At 38.7% G+C, this 25,587-nt stretch overlaps 1 long non-coding RNA gene across 1 annotated transcript; it reads left to right on the forward strand.

Annotated features, from left to right (window-relative positions):
• The first annotated feature begins 35 nt into the window (after positions 1–35).
• On the forward strand, positions 36–24,255 carry LOC108177701 (uncharacterized). Its single transcript, XR_001794496.3, has 4 exons — positions 36–107; positions 504–565; positions 1,471–1,663; positions 20,205–24,255. It is a non-coding gene; the product is annotated as an uncharacterized lncRNA (long non-coding RNA).
• Positions 24,256–25,587: the final 1,332 nt, after the last annotated feature.

Consider the following 25,587-nt stretch of genomic DNA (forward strand, 5'->3'; position numbering starts at 1 on the left):
AGAATCTGGCTGACCTCATAATCCAGGGAGGAGGGGGAAACTGTGATCCACGCATGGCTGGAAATGAGATGAACCCATCTCCGCCACCACCAGAGGAACAAGTGTCTGTGAGAAGCTGCGATTTATTCTAGAGGCATTTTGTCTACTCTGGAAGGAGACAATTTCATTCTAGAATTAGAGAACATCAAAGTCTGTGTCCTAAGCCTCCAGTCAGGAGTGAACTCAGACAAAATTATGAATGAGACTAAACTCATGTGTACCTTGAAGTTTCTCCATAATCCATACTGCCTAGAGTCTCTTGCCATAGTTCCTCCTCTGCTTGAGCATAATTTTTTTCTTTTCAATTACTTCCTCTACCTCAAAAGTTAATATATTTACTCATTCCTTCAAAACTAAACTTCCACCTTAGTATGTTTTAGACATTTAAGGAACATTAGCTGTTAGAATAGTGGGGTGGGGGAGATGCCAAGAAAAAAATTGTCCTTATTCATTATTCCAAATAGGTCATGAAATACCAAATCTTGTAAACTTTGCTTACAGTGGGCCGGCGCTGTGGCATAATATGGTAAGTCTCTGCCTTTGGCAGACCAAATGGGTGCTGGTTGGTGTCCTGGCTGTTATTCTTCCTGATCCGGCTCTCTGCTATGGCCTGGGAAAGCAGTAGAAGATGGTTCAGCTCCTTGGGACCCTGTACCTGCTTGGGAGACTCAGAGAAAGCTCCCCAGTTCCTGGCTTTGGATTGGCCCAGCTCTGGCCATTGCAGCCATTTAGGGAGTGAATCAGCAGATGGAAGATCTCTTTCTTTGCCTCTGTGTAACTTTACCTTTCAAATAAATATATAAGTCTTTTAAGAAAATTGCTTATAATAACAGAAGGCAGATTTTGACTATTTAACAACTTAGAGAAGGTGGATATGAGATAAATAGCAAAATCCAAGTTAGGGGCATTGTGTTTTAAATAAATAATTCTTAAATCCAATTACAATAAGCCTGCTGGGACATTTGCTACAAAGGAAATGGCTTCCAAATAATAAGTGATAATTATTCAAGCTACAAAACCAATGTATTTTACAGGCATATTGTCACCAGATTTACAAACCTGAAAAGCAGATGCCCAGTTTATTTTGAATTTCAGGTGAAGAATTTTAGTATAAATATGTCCTATGGAATATTTGAGACATATAAAAATTATTCACATTCATCTGAAATTCAAAGTTAACTGGACATCCCATATTTTATCTGGCAACCCTAGATGGCTATCTCTTGTACATCTGACACAAAACACATTTTTCTGTCTCTTGCCCCACATTCAGATCCCTAGTTCCTTTGCTTTCTAATCCCCAAATTTATCTGGAAATTTCCAGGGCACATTTCACATTTCATATATATCATTCTCTCTCTCTCTCTCCCTCCCTCTCTCTCTCTCTCTCTCTCTCTAATCCTCCCATATTTCCTCTCTTCCTCTTGCCAGGATAGCCTAGCCATAAAATTAAGGCAGAAATTGAGGATCCTACCACTTCTAGACGGCACAGCATCTGCTGGGTACTGTTACACGGCTTCTCACAGACACCTGGGCTGCTTCAGTTGAGCACACTGCTCCCTCTGGGCTCCACATATTCTCCAGCTACTACAGCAAGCTCTGCCAAGGAGTGCACATCCATCAGGTACTATCTCATCCATTCAGCTGTGCCCCCTTTCTCCAGGGATTGCCATCTATTCCTGATGCACATTGGCATTTAAGCCAAAGCACAAAAGCTTAGCTGTGTTCTCTGCAGAAGCAAACAGAAGGAATCTACAACTGCACGATTTGTACTTTCTATACAAATTCCAAATAAGTTTTCTTTGTGTTCCAGTACTCTACACCGTAAGGTAAGTGTAGTGATTTATTTACTTGAGATGTAGAGAGACAGAAATCATTCCCATCAGCTGATCCATTCACCAAATGCCTGCAATGCCAGACTGGGCAGGGGCTGAAGCAGGGGCTAAGAACTCAATCCAGATGTCCCAATTACTTGGCCAATCACCACTGTCTCCCAGGATCTGCACTGGTGCGAAGCCAGGGTCATGAGTTGGAACTAGGTATCAAACTCAGGTACTATTATATGTTTTAACCACTAGGCCAAATGTCCTCCAATAAACAGCACTTCTAAGAATTTAGCTCCAGTTCTCCATGCCCTGTGGTCTAAGACCAGCAGAATTCCACCTTGTCCATAGTCATTATGTATGAATCGGACTGGGGATTGAATCTGGGGAAGGATCCAATTGTCAGACCTCGCCTCGTTCCTCAGAACCTGCCTACTTCCCTGTGAAGGCGGCGTTTATTACTGGGTGAAGCATGTTTATTTATTCTCCCAAGATGAACTTTCTCCCAGTAAATTCCACACTTTCCCAGGAATGACACCTGCTGGTGAGTATTTCCTCATGGGTAATGAATAACCCAATGAGAAAGACATCATTGTCTCTGTTTTGTGATAAGAAACCTCAGACCACAAATAACCACCAAATTTGAGAAATAAGTCTTAGTCATATTGCCTGAAACTCTCCTCCTCATTAACTTTTATTCTCCCTCTCAGACATGCAAAGGTCTTTCTTGCTGTTACATTTCCTGTTTCCCTGGCCAGAGAAAGATTGCTCCCAGTCCTAGCCCTTATCATCAAATTGTCGATCAAACATCAGCCTTCAGAGAAGCTTCACTATGCCATTCTATGAGACTTTCACAGCCATGAGTCGTCTCTACCAAAAACCCATTTACCCATCATAGCTCTTATCAAGATGCCCCAGCTTTTGGTTTATTGTTATGTATCTATTATTTCCTCCCCACCAGAATTTATGGTCTGTGGAAGAAAGGACCTCGACCATTGCTCTATCCCTAGAAACTAAATCGATATCTGTTGAAAGACTAAATGCACTTAAAAACTAAGTCTTTGACAGTACTCTATAATTAAATCCAAGAATAAAATACTATTCTTTTTAGCTACTGAAACTATTTGAGAAGGTACTTTACAAAAACACAAACATACATGCACATACACATTTTACCAAAGTCATTATTAAAGACCAGAGACTCTGGTGGGACAGTTTAATATTGAAGAGAAAGAAAAGGACCATGGGAAAGATGGCTTAAGTGATCCAAAGTAGAATTTGACTATTTGGTAGGATCTCAGTAGAAAATCTATTTAATCTAATGCAACTGGGATGCTCGTTCCTTAAGTCTCAGCCTCTATGATGATGATGATGTTTCTCAAAACTTATGGTCATGGTTAAAATAAATAACCCCAATCCCTTTAACCATTCCTTAGGAGTCCTATTTCTTCTTCTCTATTGGATACAGTTAAGATATCTCTGGCAACTGAAACTTCATGTTTCAGTTAATGTGTGCAACATTAATCAAGAGACTGTAAACTCAAATGCCTGCAAATCCAGAAAGATAATAAAACACAGTGATGCTTTGTTCTCTATTTACATATTTCTCACTGCATGAGTGAATGGTGCATGCCCAGATACTAGAAATGTGACTGCTCTGTGCTGCTCCTGTGAATTGTCTCCCCCGAATTCAGATCATGAGCTGCTGGATCATTTTTATTTTATGAAAAAGCCAGAAATATAGATTTTCAGTTAAAATGTGGAATTTTTAGCTGGTTTGATTTTTTACAAGCGATATTAGTTCATATAAGCTAAGTCTGTATACCCAATGCAACTGACTTGCAGCTGATTTTCATCTCTAAGATAATGATTTTCTGGTTACATTTCTCAAAACACATGCAGCCTTTGGCTTTCTAAGACCTTTGAATATCTGTGCTAGGGCATATTAGTCTACCAGAAATATTAGTCCAAACGTGTGGCTTGGGGGCAAACAACATGTCATGTGGTACCCTCAACTCATTATGATTACAGCCCTTTCTTCAAGCTCATGTAATTGCCTAGGGTGGTCCCGGCAATTGACAATACTGCATAATATCAGAATAACCTTGCCTTTCTTCTGGATCATACATTCATTTTTATTAAATTTTTTCTGTGTTGTTCTTTATTAAACATTTTCTTGCTTTCTTCAGCTTGCTGGCATTTTAGTCACCCATATAGCTTGCTATTTCATCAAATAATAATGATTCCCCGGGGCCAGCACTGTGGTGTAGAGGGTAAAGCTGATGCCTACAGTGCCGGCATCCCGTATGGGCCCCAGTTCAAGTCTTGGCTGCTCCAATTCCATTCCAGCTCTCTGCTATGGCCTGGGAAAGCAGTGGATGGCCCAGGTCCTTGGGCCCCTGCCCCAATGTGGGAGACTGGGAAAAAGCTCCTGGCTCCTGGCTTTGGATCGGCGCAGCTCAGGCTGTTGCAGCCATCTGAAGAGTGAACCAGTGGCTGGAAGACCAACCTCTCTCTCTCTCTCTCTCTCTCTCTCTCTCTCTCTTTCTCTCTCTGCCTCTCCTTCTCTCTGTGTGTAACTCTGATTTTAGGTAAATAAATAAATCTTTTTTAAAAAGTAATGATTCCCAATTATCTAAGGTGTAGAGTGTTGGGTCCTTTTTCATTCAGGGTTCTTCCTTAGCCTGCAATCTAATATATCATGCTGAAATCTGGCTCATTCACTATACTTGAACAGCATACTATGTGTTCTATATCTTAACTATTGATTATTTATTAAAATTATCCCATAATCCCAGCTGTTCCTCTTCTCTAGATCAATTCCTGTCAGTTTAATTTCTCTTCTTCTATTACAGTAGGGTTCCAATAATTTCCTGACTACAACTTTTATTCCCATTTTGCCAATCATTCACACTGCTACCCAAATAAATATCTTTTTTTATTTGACAGGTAGAGTTATAGACTGTGAGAGAGAGAGACAGAAAGAAAGGTCTTCCTTCCATTGGTTCTCTCCTCAGATGGCCGCTACAGCCAGCGCTGTGCCGATCCGAAGCCAGGAGCCAGGTGCTTCTTCCTGATCTTCCACGCAGGCACAGACACCCAAGCACTTGGGCCATCCTCCACTACCTTCCTGGGCCACAGCAGAGAGCTAGACTGGAAGAGGAGCAACCAGTGCTAGAACCCAGTGCCCATATGGGATGCCGGTGCCACAGGCAAAGGATTAACCAAGTGAGCCCTGGCACCGGCCCCAAATAAATATTCTAAAGTCACTAATTTACTCAGATAGATGTTCATAGCTAATTGTAGGATAACATTTTGCACCAAAGCATACAATATTATCAGAAATTAATTATTTACAGTGACTTTTTGACCATTCTATATACACCACTTGCTTTCATACCTCTCTGACCTTGCCATGTTCACACTCTGTAGCAACCCTGATCATTCTTTCCTGTCCTCTAGATCCAGTATATCAAAGATCAGTTCTATTTGATTATTTCCTTAACAATCCCTGATAGTTAGTCCCTGAATTGCCTTTGCTTTTATTCTGTAGTACAGCATTCAACATATCTTTGAAGATTTTTGTTTTTTTCTCTTATTTGCCTGGGATCATAAAGTAGACGAGAACTATGTGTTGTTCATTTATATTGATGTACTTATTCAAAAACTGAAAGAATAAAATTGTACATGTCCATTAAAATATTTTTGCTATATGTATATAAGAATTAGAATTCAGAAAACAGACGTGTTTTCAAATTCTAGACCTGGTACTTACTAACTGGGTAATTTTAAGCAAGTCAAATTACCTGGTTTGGCCTCATTTGGCTTTTGGAAAGGTACCATCAAGAAAATAAAGAGCCATTCCAATGACTTGGAGAAAATATTTGGAATACACATACACACACAAATACACATACACATAATTAATTTCTGATAATATTGTATGCTTTGGTGCAAAACATTATCCTACAATTAGAAAATATTTGGAATATACACACTTACACACACATATACATATGCATACACACATAAGCCAAACTTCTTGTATACAGGATATAAAAAAGGATCCTTTACAATTCAGTAAGAAGAAGACAACTCAAGAAAAAAATGGAAAAATGATTTTAAAACATACTTCATGAAACAATATGTAAATGGAAGTGAATAAGTCAAATAAAAATAGTGCATAATCCATATTTAATGTATATATAAAATTTAGAAAATGCTAACTAACCCATAGTGACAGAAAGAAAATCAGTAGTTTCATGAGGAAGGATGTGAAGGCTACAAAAGGATGTGAGGAACTTTGGGGGCATGATGAATATATTCACTTTCTTTATGATACTTGTAGTTTCATAAGAGTATACAAGTGTCATTCAAATAAAATTACATAAGCTCTATCTGTACTTGCTATGTAGTTCAATTTTATCGTAATAAAGTTATAAAGATGGATAACTATTGCTAAATGATAGATTAAAAAGAAAAGCTGATAAAATAATTTTAAAAGAAAATAATTCCAAGTTACTTCCTGTTTTTAAATTAGTCTCATATCCAATTCCCAAAGACAATTTGGAATTAAATCATCATAGCTGCCAACCAGGATTAATTAGTGACATGAAGTACAAAATAGAAAAGATTAGACACCTTGCATAGCTGAAAACCTTAAGCATGGTGCATGAAGTGGATTATTCTTGTTTTCTTAATGGATTTTCTGCTGATTTTATGAAAAGCTAACTGAATATCATGAGGGTAAGAATGACATTTGTAGTTGGAAAAGTTGTGATGCATCAGATCAGTAAATTGAAGAATAAAATCATATAATTATAGCAACGGATGCAGAGAATGCATTTGATAAAACACAACATGCTTTCATGATAAAAACTTTGAGAAAATTGGGTATAGAAGGAACATTCCTCAGCACAATCAAGGCAATGCATGATAAACCCACAACCAGCATCATATTGAATGGGGAAAAGTTGAAAGCATTTCTACTAATATCCAGAAGCAGACAAGGATGCCCAGTTTCAACATTGCTATTCAATACAGTTCTGTAAGTTTTAGCCAGAGCCAAAAGGCAAGAAAATAATCAAAGGATATAAATTGTAAGGGAGGAAGTCAAATTATCCCTATTTGCAGATGACATCATTCTATGTATATGGGAAGCAAAAGGCTCCACTAAGTGACTACTGGAACTCATAAAGGAGTTTGGTAAAGTTGCATGATATAAAATCAAGGCACAAAAATTAATAACTTTTGTATCCACAAAAAATGTCATGACTGAGACATAACTTGTAAGATCAGTCCCATTCACAATAGCTATAAAAATACAAATATAATTGAATAAATTATATAAGGAGGTGAAAGATCTCTGTGATGAAAATTATAAAACATTAAAGAATGAAATAAGACATAAAATAATGGCAAAATCTGCTTGTGGATTAGAAGAATTAATATCATCAAAATCCCCATACCACCAAAAGCAATTTACAGACTCAATGTAATTGCAATTAAAGTAATAATATTCTTCTCAAATCTAGAAAAAATAATGCCAAAGTCATGTGGAAACATAAGAGATATCAAATAGCTAATGTAATCTGAAGCAACAAAAACGAAGTAGGATGCATCACAACACCAGGATTCAAAACATAGTATAGGGCAGTTATAATCAAAACAGCCTTGTCTTGGCACAAAAACAGACATGTAGAACCATGGAACAGAATAGAAACCCCAGAAATTGATACACACATTTGCAATCAACGTATCTTTGAAAAATGAGATGAAATCAATTCCTGGAGAAAGGACAGTCTCTACCAAATGGTGCAGGGAAAATCAGATCTACACATGCAGAAATGTTAAACAAGACACCTACCTTACACCTTATATAAAAATCAACTCAAAATAGATCAAGGAGCTAAATCTACTCCCTGATACCATCAAATTACTAGAGGAAAATATTGGGGCATTCTCCAAGACATTGACATAGGCAAAGATTTCTTGGAAAAGATCCCAGAAGCACAGGTAATCAAAACAAAAATAGACAAATGGGATTATATCAAGCTGAGAAGCTTCTGCACTGCAAAGGAAACACTCAACAAAGTGAAGAGGCGACCAACAGAATGAGAGAAAATATTTGCAAACTATGCAACTGATAAAGGATTAATATTCAGCATTTATAAAGAGCTCAAGAAATTCAACAACAAAATAAACAATTCAGTTCAGAATTGGGCAAATTATATAAACAGATATTTTTAAAGGAATAAATACAAATTGCCAACAGAGACATTAGAAAGTGCTCAGAATCACTGGTTTTTCAGGGAAATTCAAGTAAAAAGCACAATAAGGTTTCACCACATCCCAGTTAGATGGCCATCATCCAAAAATCTAAAAACAAGAAATTCTGGTAAGGATGTGGCGGGGTGTGGGGGGGAGGAAGTGTACTCTAATCTTTTGTTGGTGAATATGTAAACTAGTACAACAATTATGGAATATAGTATGGAGATGCTTCAGAGATCTGAAAATAGATATACCATATGACCCAGCCATCCTTCCTGAGAATTTACCCAAACGCAATGAAAACAGCATGTGAAAGAGTGATCTGTATGCCATGTTTACTGCAACTCAATTCACAATAGCTAAGACAGGGAATCCAGCCAGATGTCCCTCAAGTGATGACTGGCTAAAGAAAATGTGGTATATATACCCTATGGAATACTACTCAGACATAATGAAGAATGAAATCCTGTCTTTAGCAACAAAATGGATGAAATGAAACCATTTTATTTAGTGAAATAGGCTAGTCTAAAAAATACAAATATCATGTTTTCTCTGATATGAGGCAGTTGATATAGGACATAAAATAATGTATACGAAGGAAATGGACATTTTGGAATATGATTATCATTTCAATCTTTGTTTATACTCCTGTGGAATTGAAGTCTACCTACTTTTCATATGTTGAATATTGTGATTAGTGGCAAATTAAGGCTATGAATATAGAGTGGATTAAAATGAAGTCTTTGCAAAAACTGAGGAAAAGAGAGGAGGGAGTGAGGGGATTAAGGAGTAGTGGGGAAGTGAGGGAGTGTGATCATCTTCTTGGAACTATACCTTTGGAATGCATAAAATGCAGTAAAAACGATGACTGTCTTCTTATCGAAAATAAATGAAAGTCAAAAGAGAATAGAATAACATCTTTAATGTTTTGAAAAGTGATATTTTTGAACCTGGAATATCCACCCATAAAAAATATATCTATTAAGAATATCCATCCAACAATGCAGGTAACATAAAGACAACTCAGACAAACAAACCCTTAGGAAATTCAGTATCAGCAGATCCACACCACACAAATATAGAGGAATTTCTCAGTTCAAATAAAAATGTTCACAAAGAAGTCTGGACCTGCCAGAGGTAATGAACACTGAAAATGGAAAACATGAAATTAAATATGAAAGATGATTTTTAAATGGTCTAAGACTACATTGATTAGAATAACAAAAGACTGAAGAACATATGAAACACATACAAATCGAGGAGAAAAATGACAGACTTTTACCCAACAATTTCAGCAATTACAATATATTTAAATACTCTATTTAAACATGGTGATGATCAAGTTGGAAACTAAATACTGTTTATAAGGGATTTTAAGTATAAGAATATTGACCTGTTATAAATAATTGAATAAGAGATCGTATAACATGTAATTGTCAATAAAAAATTCAATGTCTCTGTATTAATGTCAGACAAAGTAGACATCAAGGAGTATTAAAAAAGATAAGGAAGGAACATAATGACAAAAATGTCAGTCTATCAGGTGGATATAACAACCTGAAATATGTTCAACTGAATAAAAGTTTGGGGGCCAATGTTGTGGCACAGCATGTAAAGCTGCCTCCTATGATGCTGGTATCCCATATGGGTTCCAGATAGAACCATATGGGATACCTTATGGTTGCTCCACTTTCATTCTAGTTCCCTGCTAATGCCCTTGGAAAGCACAGAAAGATGGCCCAAATACTTGGGGCCCTGCCATCTGGGAGATCTGGGTGAAGTTGTAGGCTCTTGACTTTGGCCTGGCCTATGGTAGTCATTTGGAGAGTGAACCAGAGTATTGAAGATCAATCTGTGTGTGTGTGTGTGTGTGTGTGTGTCTGTCTGTCTGTCTGTCTTTCTCTCTCTCTTCTCTAACTCTGTATTTCAAATAAATAAATTTAAAAATACACACAGTTTCAAAGTACTTGAAAAAAAATGAAAGAAGAAGAAAAGAATATGCAAATCCACAAGTATATTTGAGGATTTTTTAAAAGACTTATTTATTTATTTGAAAATCAGAGTTACACAGAGATAGGAGAGGCAGAGAGAGAGAGAAGTCTTCCATCCAATGGTTCACTCCTCAATTGACCACAATGGCCAGAGCTGCGCCGATCTGAAGCCAGGAGCCAGGAGCTTCTTCCAGTTCTCCCATGTGGGTGCAGGGACCCAAGAACTTGGGCTATCTCCTACTGCTTTCCCAGGCCATGGCAGAGAGCTGGATCAGCCGGGATTTGAACCGGCACCCACATGGGATGCTGGCACTGCAGGCGGCGGCTTAACTTGGTATTCTGCAGCACTGGCCCTGAGTAGTGGAACAGCTGAGTCTCAAACAGGCGCCCATTTGGGATGATGCTCCACAGCGCTGGCCCCTATTTGAGGATTTTTAACACATTTGTTTTCATAATTGATAGATTAAACTGACAAAAAATTCAGTTAAGGATATAGAGGATTGAACACTTTATCAAATTTCATTTAGTTGACATTTTTAGTGTACCCCACCAAACAACTGCAAAAAAAATTACTTTCAAATGTACATGGAACCTTTGTTAAAATAGACCATATGTTAGGTAGTAAAAGTGAATTTTAATAAGCTTAAAATTGAGTTTAAGTGTAGGCATTTAATGTAATAGTTACCACACCACTTAGGAAGCTGCCATCCCATATTGGAGTGCCTGGGTCCCAGGTCTGTTTTTGATTTCATCTTCCTGCTAATGCACGCCAGAGGAGACAGAAGGTGGTTATTCAATTGTTTGGGTTCTTGTTTTGTTTTGTTTTAAAGTTTAAGTTACACAAAGTATGTTTCTTTTTTAAAAAAGATCCATTTTATTTATTTGAAAGAATTACAGAGAGAGGTAGACAGAGAACAGTCTTCCATCCACTGGTTCACTTCCCAAGTAGCTGCAACAGCCGGAAGTGAGCTGATCCAAAGCCAGGAGCCAGAGCTTCTTCCAGGTCTCCACTTGGATGCAGTGGCCCAAAGGCTTGAGCCAACCTCTGCTGCTTTCCCAGGCACATTACGGCACCAGTAGGAAACTGGATCAGAAGTGGAGCAGACAGAATCAAACCAGGGTCCACAGGGGATGTCGGCATAGCAGGTTGGGACTTTAACCTGCTGTACTGCAGCGCCAGCCCCACAAAGTATGTTTATTTTCTTTTTTCTTTTCTTTTCTTTTCTTTTTTTTTTTTTTTTTTTTTTTTGGACAGGCAGAGTGGACAGTGAGAGAGAGAGAGAGAGAGACAGAGAGAAAGGTCTTCCTTTTCCGTTGGTTCACCCCCCAATGGCCGCTGCAGCCAGCGCACTGCGCTGATCTGAAGCCAGGAGCCAGGGGCTTCTCCTGGTCTCCCATGCAGGTGCAAGGCCCAAGCACCTGGGCCATCCTCCACTGCACTCCTGGGCCACAGCAGAGAGCTGGACTAGAAGAGGAGCAACCAGGACAGAATCCGGTGCCCTGACAGGACTAGAACCTGGGGTACTAGCGCCGCAGGTGGAAGATTAGCCTATTGAGCCACGGCACCGGCCCTAAAGTATGTTTCTTAATCACAACAGAATTAAAACTAGGGTTCAAGAAAAAAATCCAAATACACAAACACTAAATAATATATTCCTAAATTACCTATACATCAAAAAATACTTTTTGATAGAAATCAGAAAATATTTTAATCACTCTGATTGCTGTGTCTGAGTAGACAAGCAGAGGGGATGAAAGAGTGGAAACAGGGAGACCAGTTGGATGGTTATTGTAATTATAATGGTGAGAGATGATGTTGGCAAGGATGAGGGTGTTGAGAGTGGGTGAGAACTGGTCAGGTACTGAGTATGTTTGAAGCCTGAGACCATAGGATTTGTCAATAGATAAGTATAGAGTCTAAGAGAAAGGGAGAAGTCTGGGATTAATTTGAGGTTTTGGCCTGAGTATGGAAAAAGATAGAGTCACCATTAACTGAAATGAGGACAACTGAACGAGAACCAGAACTTAAGAGGAAATATATAGACTTGAGTTTGATTATCGCTACCAGTTAACAATGCTTGTTATCCACTTAAAAGATGTGTAGTAGCCAGTTATGTATGGGTCTTTTATTCCAGAGAAGGGTTAAAATTGGAGACACACATTTTTTGAGCATATGCATATATAGTATATAATTTTTACCTGTGATAAATTATATACTATATGCTTATGTAAAGAGATCAGCAACTGAGAAAGTGAGCCACCTTCTAGGGAGATAAGAAAGATAAAATCAGAGACTGAACAGTGGGAATGAGGCAGTAGGAGAAACAAGAGTGTGATGTTCTGGAAGCCACATAATAGTGTTTCATAGAAGAGAGACTAATCAAATTTTTAAACTATGCTTGTAGTCAAATGAGATGAGACCTGTGACCTGACATTTGATTTAGAGCATGTCAACTGATGACCTGAAAAAGACTACCCGTGGATGAAGGGTGGCAATAAAAAGCTTGATGGTAATAAATTCAAGAAAAAAATGTTCAGAAGGCAAAATGGTGTGTAGAGAGAACTATTTTGAAGAGGGCTACTCTAAGAAAAAAAAAGGGTGGTAGCTGACTGTGCAATTTGGGTCGAGAGAAAATATTTGTAGGCCAAAAAGGAAAAAGTATACACGATGAAGTAAATGTAGTATGACTGCAAGCTAAGTCGTGAAAAGGAATAATTGGTTAAAGTGATAGTCATTAAGTGGGCAAAAACATGATGGGAAGCCGGCGCCGTGGCTCAATAGGCTAATCCTCCACCTTGCGGCGCCGGCACACCGGGTTCTAGTCCCGGTTGGGGCGCCGGATTCTGTCCCGGTTGCCCCTCTTCCAGGCCAGCTCTCTGCTATGGCCAGGGAGTGCAGTGGAGGATGGCCCAGGTGCTTGGGCCCTGCACCCCATGGGAGACCAGGAAAAGCACCTGGCTCCTGGCTCCTGCCAGGATCAGCGCGGTGCGCTGGCTGCAGCGGCGGCCATTGGAGGGTGAACCAGCGGCAAAGGAAGACCTTTCTCTCTCTGTCTCTCTCTCACTGTCCACTCTGCCTGTCAAAAAAAAAAAAAAAAAAAAAAACATGATGGGATTTTTCAAAAAGCAAGAGACAGAGGTTGACCTTCATGCAGGCAGTTCTACTGCAACAGAGGGAATGTGAATGTGGGGTATATAGAAATGATAACAACATGAGAAATTATCTTCTGCTGATGCATTAGTTGAGAATTAGGAAGATGAATAGGAATCAGAAATCAGAAACTTTGGCAAAGAAGAGGAGGCATGGAGTAGTCATTTGGCAGAACAGAAAAATGAATAACTGGGAAACAGAATGTTACTGTTGAGCAATATTAAAGGCCCGATTAAAATAATCAATTATGAACTTGAGTGAGTCATTGTGGCTATTTTTTTTTTTTTTTTGGCATCCCTGGGTGGATGGCTATTTCTTTTACTGTAGGCATTTTTACCTGAGCAGGTATAGGTATTAGTGAGGTAAAAATTTAGGTTGAATTCAGATTGAAATTTTACCAAAGAAGTCCAAGGAAAGTAAAGATGCAGTCCAGGAAATGATTACAATAATGGACAACAGAATTTAAAGAAGGAAGGACATAAGGATAAGTAAAAAGCTGGTCAAATTAATGGATTTCAGTTACCAAGAGAAGTGGGAGCAGTAAGTCAAACGATAGTAAGGTGTGAACAGAAAAGAGATGTTCAGAGACCAGACCTGCATTTGAGATCATGGAGGAGTTTCACTTACTGGTATTGTGGGGAGCAACTCGGACTAGACTAAGTTACTGGAATTAAGACTTATTCTATGCATCTGCTCTCCCACAATATGGCACTGAGAAGGAAGAAACAGCTTTTACACAGCTGCCTCCAGTTCAACCAATAAACAGCAGGACCTGCTCCTGATTGGAGGAGGGCAGCGTACTCGGCATGTGGGTAGCAGAGTTGGGATTGGTGGAAGAGGACTATAAAGGAGGAGAGAGACAACATGCACAAGGAACATCTAAGAGGAACACCTGAGGAACATCTGAGCCGCCCCCGAGAGAGCCGGCCGGCGGTGTGCCGCTGCCCCGCGGAAGTGGGGAAAGTGGCAGGGGGAACCGCCCTTCCACGGAGGTGGAAGGGACGGTAGCCAACCCGGGAAGAACCAGCAGCAAACCCGGGGAGGGCCGAGCAGACGAAAGAACAGCGCAGGGTCCTGTGTCGTTCCTCCACGAAGACGGGGAGCGACATAATGGTGTCGTGACTCGGATATGAAGCCTAGGCAGGGTCTTGTTTCGTTCCCCCACAAAGACGGGGAGCGACAGGTATTATAGATGGGAATTGAGTGAATAGCAGAGGTGGTTCAAAGGGAAAAATATAATGGGAAGATAACAGTGCAAGAAGTTGTGTAAATATCAAAATCGTCCAGTTACAAAAAGAGTCAGGCTGGGAGAATGACAGTGAGCCAGGATGTGTCAACTTCAAGGAATGAGGTGGCATTTGTTGGCAGATGGATTGAGGATGGGCTCAATCTGGGTGTAATTTCTTGACATGAAATCAACACACAGAAAGTAAGGCTTAAATAGGAAAGAGAATGCTCTGCCAAGGTCAACAGGAGCAAGGAGAATTTGCCCCTCTCTTTCAAGCTCTGAGTATCACAAGTGTGGATAGAAATCACCATCCCAAAGAGATTCACAAGAGATGGTTTGCTCTCAGAACAGAACCTGGTTTCAAACTTGTTCTTGATGAAAGAACAGCCGTGGTCTCTAAAAATAGCCCGGTAAAGAATGGCTGTCTCTGAATCTACTTTTGGCTGTTAAAGTGACTGCTCTGTCTTGACACTTCCTCTGGTGGCAAGAGAACGTGTCACTGCTGCATCTCTGGCATTCTCAGCCAACTTCCAAATCACTGACAACTTTGAAGATTTCATATCTATTGATGACAAAATTAGTTTCCTTGTGATGAGACAGAGGTTCTCTCCCCCAACCTCCCTCCCTTTTTTCCACCCCTTGTCACCACTCCCCACCCTGCCCCATTTCTCCCTCTCTCTGTCTTTTAGAGGAAGAAGATAAGCAAAAAAGATAATGAGATCCTGCAAAAACACTTTTAGTTGCTGTTAGAAGCAGAAAATAGGAAATCCATATTACCAGAAAATACTGAAAAGAAAACTGAACTGTGCAATTCGCCGATATTCTCTAACACACTAAGTGGAATGTGATGAATCCTGAAAGTGAATGAAGTTAATTCTGAAAGGTGAGCCCTCCAAACTGGGGAGGTTTTAACAGAAGACTGTTAAACAAGAAAAGCCACCAATGGCTAGATGCACATCTCTCATGATCCTGTATACATTTCATTTTCAAAGTATCTGTTTTAGCAGAGGGCACCTTTCCTTAGTGATTAATTTACTAGATTATTAGACTCCAATTAGATATCTATTGTTAAATAGAAGTAGATCAATTGTCTTTCCTAACATGGATTGCACTGAAAAAAGATCACAAAATTTCTAATTAGGATATTCAAACTCCAATCCTAATTCTGCCATTTGAGGAACCTCTTACTCATCCTAATCTCTTTCTCAGAGACCTCCTTTCACCTAAATGGTGTTTTTATATTTATTATAGTCTTATATTGTACCATGAAATTCTCTTTGGCAGTGTCTTGCAAATTTATACATTTATGGTTGTCTATTTAGTATATGCCTTCCCCGCTGGACTATATGCTAGCTCTGTGAAGTCAGGGAGCTCATATCATCATTTCCTACAAAGAAGCTACTACCTAGAAGGTAATCAATAAAAACTTACTGCCTACCTCCCTGGCAAATGGCAAACACAATTCTTCAAATTTAGTCTACCAACTTCACAGAATCATGACAGTCCAACAGATACATAAGGACACTTCAAAAATTTTTATTTTTCATATATGAAGGATTTTGGAATACATCAAATAATCCCTGATATATTAATGTGATTTTTAAAAAGATTTATATATTTACTTATTTATTTTTAAAGATTTATTTATTTATTTGAAAGCCAGAGTTACAGTGAGAGAGGAAGGGGGAGGAGAGCAAGCGAGCTGGGTTAGACCAGGATGAAGCCAGAAGCCATGAGCTTCTTCCAGGTCTCCCACATGGGTGGCGGGGGCCCAGGCATTTGGACCATCTTCTGCTGCTTTTCCTAGGCCATTATCAGAGAGATGATCAGAAATGGAGCACCCAAAACTCCAACCACCACTCATACTGGATGCCTACATTGCAGGTGGTGGCTTTACAGGCTATACCAAAATCCCAGCTTCTAATGTGATTATTTAATGATCACTCTTAATTCTAGTAGTATTACTATTATTACAACCAACCTTCTGTATCTGTAGATCCAACCAACAAAAGATTTAAAATATTTTTAAAGCACTACACTTATCTATCCTGAACATGCTCAAAAATTTTGGTATTATTATTCTCTAAACTATACAATATAACAATTATTTACATAAAATTTATAGTGTATTAGGAATTATCAGAAATCTGGAGATGATATAAAGTATATAGAAGAAAATGTGTAGGTTAATTATAATTATAATGTCATTTTATATAAAGGACTTGAGCAGCTGTAACTATGCTGTCTCTGGGGAATCCTAGAGCCCATCTGCCATGGATAACAAGCGATGACTATATTTATTTTCCATAGAATCTTTTAATTACTATTTTAATTGTTGACTCCAGGAAATTTGAGAACTTACTTTATTTTTAAAGGTTTATTTATTTACTTGAAAGTCAGAGCTACACAGAGAAAGAGAGGCAGAGAGAGAGAGAGAGAGAGAACTTGAACCAGCACCCATATGGGATGCCTGCACTGAAGGCAGCAGCTTTACCCACTATGCCACAGTACCAGCCCCAATAACTAACTTTATTTATTTATTTTTTGCCTTTTGTTAAAATTTTAATAAATATAAATTTCCAAAGTACAGCTTTTGGATTACAGTGGCTTTTTCCCCCCATAACCTCCCTCCCACCCGCAACCCTCCCATCTCCCGTTCCCTCTCCCATCCCATTCACATCAAGATTCGTTTTCAATTATCTTTATATACAGAAGATCAATTTAGTATATATTAAGTAAATATTTCAACAGTTTGCACCCACACAGAAACACAAAGTGTAAAATACTGTTTGAGTACTAGTTATAGCATTAATTCACATTGGACAACACGTTAAGGACAGAGATCCTACATGGGGAATAAGTGCACAGTGACTCCTGTTGCTGATTCAACAATTGACACTCTTGGCCTGCGCCGCGGCTCAACAGGCTAATCCTCCGCCTTGCGGCGACAGCACACCGGGTTCTAGTCCCGGCTGGGGCACCGGATTCTGTCCCGGTTGCCCCTCTTCCAGGCCAGCTCTCTGCTGTGGCCAGGGAAGGCAGTGGAGGATGGCCCAAGTGCTTGGTCCCTGCACCCCATGGGAGACCAGGAGAAGTACCTGGCTCCTGTCATCAGATCAGCGTGGTGCGCCGGCCGCGGCGGCCATTGGAGGGTGAACCAAGGGCAAAAAGGAAGACCTTTCTCTCTGTCTCTCTCTCATTGTCCACTCTGCCTGTCAAAAAACAAACAAACAAACAAACAATTGACACTCTTGTTTATGGCGTCAGTAATCACCAGAGGCTCTTGTCATGAGTTGCCAAGGTGATGGAAGCCTTTTGAGTTTGCCAACTCCAATCTTATTTAGACAAGGTCATAGTCAAAATGGAAGTTCTCTCCTCCCTTCAGAGAAAGGTACCTCCTTCTTTGATGGCCCGTCCAAAAACTTACTTTAAACATTACTAGATTTACTAAGGTAGACTGAACATTTTTAATTACAAAATACTGGCAATGAAAGTTATTTCAAAGGTTACTGCAATTCACCACTTTCTGCCTCAAGCACTATAATTAATGGATTCTCTTACGAATTTCTTTTGTAATGAGTGACTTTTGCCATCTCATAAAGGAGTAAATGAGTTTCTGAATATGAGGACATACAAGAGGTTCTTCAACATTAGCCATCGCTGAAAGTACTGCAGGCTGACCCAGACTTTGTGTCTGGTTGACCTAACACCTCCATTGATTCATATACGTGTCAAAGGATCCGTCCATCTACCCATCCAACAGATATTCAGTAAGCAATGTGCTTAGTGTTTTAGCATACAAAGAAATTGAGAGGGCATTAGAAGCCACGGCTTAGGTCCTATAGTATTATGTACTTACAGAATACAGCTCTTGCAGCCCTATATTTTTTGGTGACTTGTGTATTTGGAAGAGAATAAAGTTGTGTGGTTTTAAGCCACTGAGTTTGTTAAAGCAAAATATCTATCTAAAATATCAAACTAATAATGTGTCAGAAGGAAACAAAAGAAGTCAACACAGTGGTTTATTTCATTACTTTGTTTTACCAAAGCCTCTTTAACATGACTATAAAATATACAGAGATTCTGTACTGAATAAATGCCTTCCAAAGCCTGCAATATGCAAAATGAAGACTTTTAAATGACATTCACCATTTAATTAATATACATTTGACAACACTGGGTCTCCTGTGCAGTCACCCAAAATACAAATGCTTTGGATACAAGGAAAAAATTCTGTTTCCAATATGAGCTGAGTAAGTATTTGTTGGTGACAATGTACATCAAAAATCCATGAGAGTATTTTTAATAATAAAACAAATTTGGGGATATTTGGATACTTTTGTAAGTATATTTGATGCAATCTGTCTTATGGTATTGATAATAACAAACCTAATATTTATGTAGCATTTCACAAAGTGCCTCATATACCTGTCGTGAGTGATCCAACAATTCTGGGAAGTGAGAATTTTATTGTTACTTACATTTTTTTAATTTATTTGAGGCAAAATTTGCTTCCCAGGATGGATATTCACTAAAAGGAAGCTGTTGGCCCACGCCGCAGCTCAATAGGCTAATCCTCCACGTAACGGTGCTGGCACACCGGGTTCTAGTCCCAGTCGGGGCACTGGATTCTGTCCCGGTTGCCCCTCTTCCAGGACAGCTCTCTGCTGTGGCATGGGAGTGCGGTGGAGGATGGCCCAAGTGCTTGGTCCCTGCACCCCATGGGAGACCAGGAGAAGCACCTGGCTCCTGCCTTCGGATAGGCGCGGTGCACCGGCCACGGCGGCCATTGGAGGGTGGACCAACGGCAAAGGAAGACCTTTCTCTCTGTCTCTCTCACTGTCCACTATGGCTGAAAAAAAAAAAAAAAAGGAAGATGTTAAGTGGACGTGGAGCCAGGACTTAAACCCAGGCACTCTGATATAAGATGCAGGCATCCCAAGTGGCATCATAACCACTGTGCTAAACACATGTTCTTGTCTCTGTAATTTTTATTTTATTCATGAAAGGCCTAAATTCAGCCAGCTGCCTTCTCAAATGTCATCCAGCTATGAATGACAGATCAGTGAGAAAAAAATCCCTTATTCATTTCCAAATTATCATTTGAGACTGTGCTTTTTCTAATACATTAAATAAAGTAATTTGTTGTAGATAATTGCATAAATTTTTATCAATACAGATGTTCTTTGGAGAATTTAATGTTGAGCATTCTATGTTCTAGTCATCAGGTATGCAACAGTGAAAAGGATGCAACCTTTACCTTTAGGAAGTCCACTGGGTAGCAGAAGAAACAAATGAATAGGCGATCATTTACCTGAAACGTTGATGGGAGCTGTGATAGAGTAAGAATTATGTCAGGGGACAGAAACTATTGTGTAACTGGGGACATTAGGGAGGACTTCTTAAATGTGGTAACTCATCTGTCAACGGGAGCTGAGCCAGTTAGCAAGGGTGATGCAGGACGAGGGCAAGGTATTGCAGGAAGAAGAAACAAAGCAGGCTGGGAACAGGTGTCCAAGCATGGTTCAGTTGAGTAGAATTGTCTCCAAGTGCACCCTGGGGAGCACCCCTACTTTTCAGCAGATTCTACCCTGATACCAGCAATACAGCACTCAGTCTTCTGGTCTAGGAGGCCACATAGAAAAGGAAGTTTTGTGGGTTTTTTTTTATGTTTGTTTTTGATTTAAATTTTCTTTTTTCAGGAAATCAACAGACGTTTATGGTGTCAAAATGCTCATTTGTTCACTTTATAACCCAAAGGCCTGCTTCTGGTTTACTTCAAGAACCCCTAAAGGACTCCAGACTTTGCATACTGTGAATAAATTCCTATTCAGTCTTGCCTGTGATGTTCCTCTTCTGAACCTTGCCATTCTTACCTTTTCTAAGATAACTTTCCTTTGACTTATGTTCTCTTCAAGCTTAGTGTTATTTCGTATGTGCTTGGTTCATCCCCTTGAGCAAAGATCAGATGTGATAAGATTATTTTAACAGATCATTAGTTTATCATTTTGTAAATTGTTTAACTGGAAGTAACAAGCCTAGATTCTATAAAACATTCTGGCAACCTAGAAATGCAAAACTAAATCAAAGCATGTTACGTTAAATAAAAATTAATTTAAGTTACTTGGTGCAACCAGTCTTTAACAATGTATGTACACCTCTGTGTGTGATGGGTGTCATTGATTTTTTAAATGATTTTTATTATTTTGCTTGATGGAAGATTATTAAAACAAAGTCAGCATTCAGTAACAACACTTGGCTTTTGAGAAGACTTTTTCCCTGAATCAACTAGATCAGCAGAACTACTGTACAATTTGTATTACACGTTAAGAAACTCCAAATTCCAGTGCTGAGGATTCCATTCACTGAGGTGTAATGCAAGTGTGTAGATATAGAAGAAATCCACCACATAGTGTAACTATTTTCTCAGAAATTGTAAGCCTAACAAGATGGCCTATGACTGGTCCCAGGCTGGTGGAAAAAGGGGAGAAAATAGCTATCAAAAGGGAAACATGCACAAGCCAGCATTAACTTGTCTATGAGCCAACTATTCTACATTAAAGAGGGTCGATAGAAGATGCTTTATGAGAGGACTTCAATTGACTTTGATTCAATTTGAAAATAACTCATGGTATTAACTTCTTACTAAGAATTATACCCTCAGGACAGAAGAGTGGAGATTACATTTATTTCATGGGCAAGTTTTTTTTTTTAAGATTTTATTTATTTATTTATTTGAGAGGTAGAGTTACAGACAGTGAGAGGGAGAGACAGAGAGAAAGATCTTCCTTCTGTTGGTTCACACCCCAAATGGCCACAACAGTCGAAGTTGTGCTGATCCGAAGCCAGGAGCCAGGTGCTTCTTCTTGGTCTCCCATGCGGGTGCAGGGGCCAAGGACTTGGGCCATCCTCCACTGCCTTCCCAGGCTACAGCAGAGAACGGGACTGGAGGACGAGCAACCGGGACTAGAACCAGTGTGCATATGGGATGCTGGTGCCGCAGACCGAGGATTAACCTACAGTGCCACGGTGCCGGCCTTTCATGGGCAATTTTTAAAACTATATAATTTAACAATGTAGAATTGTTTAATTTTTAATATTCAAAATAACAAAGAATGAAATCATAGTGTGTATAGATTTGCTATGGATGAAGGGTTTCCTTGCCTGTATTCCTTAAAATATTATTTTTGGGAGTTATCACCAAAAAAAAAGAGGACATCTGTAATTGTATCATCATATATTAAAAAGGCTGGGAGAGCAAATGATACCAAAAAAAAAAAGCCATGAAATGTCTATGTGCTACTTTTTTCTACTTAATGGTAGTGTCCCTAAAATATACAGTATTTATTTCAGTACCTAAGCTATTTAAATATTCCATTAAAATATTTGGAAGAAAAACACTAGCTCTATAATTTAGTACAAAAGTAACTAATAATATATGAAAATTGGCATATCAAAAATAATTATAGCATGAGACAATTGCTTATTGGAGATAATATTTTAATAGTTACATTAAATGGCCAGATTTTCTGCTTGCTAGGTCAAATAAGATGAGTCCAATTAATGTAACACTGTTAGTCTCTTATACAAGTAAAGGCTTATGTATTTAAGAAGATATAGGATGGATAATAAAGCAGGCACCAACCTAAGTGGATCTAAGCACATAGTAAAAGCTACGTTTTTCATGGCAGGGGAAAAGAAGACATTTTATCAATAGAAAAAAGGCTACATAATAGTTTATAAATTACAAGAGGGAAAACCCAAGGTCTAGGAATGAATTCTCTGTCCAGTAGTGAAATGTGAAACAAAGAAAATAAAATTGTTATCACCTCTCAGGGAGCAATAACCAGTAATTTATCCCAAGAGCTCTAAATATTCAAAATGTTCAACAGGGGCAGGGAACTAAAAGCAACACAGAGACAAGTGTAATAGTTTCAGGGTATCACATTTTGTTTTACTGACTTTCCCAAAAGTTTCAATGGAAAATGAATTGGTTGCTGATACTGGGAACACTTAAGTATGACTCTGGCTGAAACAGTTACACAATGTGGGCTTCCATTACAGGAGATACAAGGAGTTTGATTGTGTGACTCCAAACTCTCTTTTCCTCTAGTGCCCTATGCTTCTCTTTTTCATTATTTCAGTGCCAGAGTTCTCAGTCCAATTACGTGAAGAGGGAAGTACCATCTCCTTGAAACTGGGTTGGACCAGCAGATCTAGTCCAGAGATGAAATGGAAGAAACATCACCTATTGGTGCTGTGATCACTGCAAGAAGGCCTTTGAAAACATATAGTGTCCCAAACTCAATCTCAAGAGCAGTCAGAAGTGACCTTATTTTAAGTGGCTAATAGTCACACCTATCATTCTGTAGTTTAGATTCAAGAGAGATTTTTTAGATCACAGCAAGAAAACTTAACCAAACGTTGAGAGTAAAGCCCTTGTTATGGAGCACATACAGTGCTTTACAAAACCAAATGATTGGCTGCCATGACACCTTTTGTATCTGATCACAAAGTAAAGCTGTCATCCATATTGCCAATGTGTAAGCTATTCACTTCCAACCAAAGCAAACTTGTTTGAAAATGACTCTGAAAACTACCTTCTCAGGATATATCAATTTTCTCTTGCACAATAAAGCAAAATTACTTCAAATTTACTAAATATGTTTTCAGGTCAGAGTCAAGAGAACTGAACAAATAAGTTGTTATTGTCCTTACAATTTATCTTGAGTGAAGCAACCTAGGTAATCATAAACAAGTATTTTTTTGGTCTCAATCCCAAATGAATAGTGAAACTCAAGATAAAAACTGTGCTTTTACGTTCTTTCTTTCCTCCAACCCCTGACACAATTCAACATATTTGAAAAGGCTTGAGTAAATAGATTGAATGAAAACTACACACCTGTAATACTCATTGCCTCTGCTGGCCTTCAGTCCTTGTCCCGTTCTTAGGTGAGAGTTGCAGATTTAACAGAACTCATGCAAAATGTCAGGGAGCTCAACATTTTCCTCCTAGGCATGACAGATAGGCACTGAATCACTGGAATCTTTATCCAATCATAAACATCCTCTTTGATAACCAACAAGTGCTCAGAGCTCCAAAGGTCATTTTTTTTTCCTGCACAAAGGGCCTTGATACTAGCTAAAGTTAAGGAATTAGAGTCTGGCCATTTCAATTTAAGCAACTTCCTCTTAACCTGCTGAGAAAGAACTGGCAGATGAATTATAAATGAATGAATTTAACATGAGTGTATATATGAATTAATAAAGAAAGAAGCTATTTAGATCTTTTGAAATTATGAAATGCGAGTATTCAATGCTTTTAGCTAATCCTGCCCCTGTATAATATAAACTAACAATATAAACCAAAAAGGACATATTCATATGTAATTTTTGTCATATCCTGATCACCCCACCCCAAATATTCAATAGATATATTTATTAGGTAAACTATTGAGAAATTATAGAAATATAATAATATCATTGATTACAACTTTTAAATAAAATCTAAATCTCTTAAAATATTTTCCACTCAAGCTAGAAAGTGCTAGATCTCAACTTTTTAGATAAAGAAAAAGTGTATTTTTTATACTTTCATTCTCTTTCCAATTTTGGCCAAAAAAAAGGATGTAATTTCTTTGACACAACCTCGTTAGATGAATATCTATGAGAATTCTTTGTCATTTCTCCTAGAATCTGGGCAGCCATGACTTACTTGTAAATATTAAACTGCAGAAGGTACTACACATGACATTCAAGAGCGAATCAGAAAAGATAAGGCAGCTTCTGTCTTTCTCACTGGTTTACTTGTGCTCAGAGCCTGGAGCACCCTGTGAGTGTGCTACTGCTACTACATTATACTGTGCTCATTCCTGTGCTGGAGAGGTCTCATGGAGGCACTTTGATTAACTACTCAACGAAGTCTCCACTAATGGCAGCATCTCACATTCATGCGAGAGGCATATTGAGCATCTAATGATTGCAGACTTAGTCGATATTTGACACTCCAGGTAAGAATTGTAAAGATGAGTCTTTCCCAAATTCCTGACTGCCAAAAAATCATGAAAAGGGAAAACATTTTATTTGCAAATTTTGGAGTAACTATGGCTGTGGAAAGGCAGATGAAGGAAGAATGGATTCAGCATGCAGACAAGCCTGATGTCTGTACAAGAAAATATCCGAATACCAACCAAAGAAAGACAGAGGATGATGCTGTTAGAAGGTACATTGCCATTGATAGAAGAGAAAGGAGTTCAGTCAGCCACTGAGAGGGGCTGGCACTGTGGCGCAGTCTGCTAAGCCTCTGCCTGGGAAAGCAGTGAAGACTGCTCAAGTGCTTGGGACCCTGCATCCATGCGGGAGACCCAGAAGCTCCTGGCTTCAGATCAGCCCAGCTCTGGCCGCTGAAGCCATTTGGGGAGTGAACCTGCAGATAGAAGACCTTTTTCTCTGCTTCTCTCTCCCCCTCTCTCTTTGTAACTCTGCCTCTCAAATAAGTAAATAAAACCTTTAAAAAGGATCTCTGAGAATTTTAAATCATTAGCCTAGTGAGCCGTAGCGCCGGCCTAGGTATTGAGCTTTTCAAAAATTCTTTTTCTATATGTATTGAAATGTTTATAAATTTTTCTCAATTATTCTCTTAAAATGGTGAATTACTTTGATTGAATTTGAGTGCAATCTGATCTGTCATTCCTGAAATAAACTTCACTTCTTTATCATGTATTGCTACTATACACATTGCTAGAATAAACTTTCCAGTATTTTGTAAGTTTTAAGTATATTTCCATAGGAATTGATAAAAATAGTGATTTCTTTAGTTAAGCTCAAGTTATTTCATTATCAATTCTTTGATTACAAATAATTCAGAGGATTTTTTAAGATATTTTGCTATTACTGCTTTTGATTTAATTTCACTGAAGTCAGAAAACACATCCTACTATATTTAAGCCATTTGAAATTTTTTTGAGTTATACTGTGGTGCAGTAAATTGTCTATCCTGGTAAGCATGTGAGGTACATTAGAAAAGAATTTGCATTCTGAAGTTGTTTGAATGCTCTATAAATAGCAATTGGACTAAGTTGGTTG

The sequence above is a fragment of the Oryctolagus cuniculus genome, chromosome 7 (genome assembly GCF_964237555.1).
Source record: "Oryctolagus cuniculus chromosome 7, mOryCun1.1, whole genome shotgun sequence".
Classification (NCBI taxonomy): Eukaryota; Metazoa; Chordata; class Mammalia; order Lagomorpha; family Leporidae; genus Oryctolagus; species Oryctolagus cuniculus.